The sequence below is a fragment of the Gekko japonicus genome, unplaced genomic scaffold, assembly GCF_001447785.1.
Source record: "Gekko japonicus isolate JY-2015 unplaced genomic scaffold, Gekko_japonicus_V1.1 scaffold177, whole genome shotgun sequence".
Lineage (NCBI taxonomy): Eukaryota > Metazoa > Chordata > Lepidosauria > Squamata > Gekkonidae > Gekko > Gekko japonicus.
The window spans coordinates 711,212-711,826 of NW_015161408.1; the positions used below are offsets into that span (position 1 = coordinate 711,212).

At 51.4% G+C, this 615-nt stretch overlaps 1 protein-coding gene across 1 annotated transcript in view; it reads right to left on the reverse strand.

The window, feature by feature from the left end:
• SNX19 (sorting nexin 19) overlaps positions 1 to 615 on the reverse strand; it is a 67,552-nt gene that overhangs the window by 41,314 nt on the left and 25,623 nt on the right. The gene's annotated exons all lie outside the window — the stretch shown is intronic.

Below are 615 nucleotides of genomic sequence, written 5' to 3' on the forward strand. Positions count from 1 at the left end.
GGTTTTCTAGGCAAGAGATGAACAGAGGTTGTTTGCCCTTGCCGGCCTCCCCACAGCCACCGTGGACTTCCTTGGTGGCTTCCCAACCAAGTATAAACCGGGGCCGACCGTGCTTAGCTTCCGAGATCTGACAAGGTCATTCTAATCTGGGCTGTGCAGGCTGCTCATGGGGATAATGCCACACAAGACTCAGAGCAGACTCACGTTCTAACTTGTTACACTCTGCAACAATAAGCCCCTGGGTCTGGATTACATTTTCCCGCCTGCTCTTCCTCAACCAAGTTCGGCCTTTTAATGCCTCATCACAACAACCCTCCAAGGTAGGCTGGGACGAGAGTGCGTGAATGGCTGCGGAGCGTCCACAGAGCTGTGCGGCTGAGCGAAGATTTTAACGCTGCCCCAAAGCCGTCACTCTATCACAACACCAGGACTCTGAAGAGGCAGCGTAGAGATATTCTAAAACAAACAAACCACGTATCCGAGCCTTCACACATTTTACTGTACAGAAACCCAGCTGTCAGGGGGAAAAATGAGGTCTACCATTCTGTTTGTTGCAGGGAAGCCATGCCGCTCAAATGCTCAATGGATAGTGCTATGCAGAGTTTCAACAGCAGG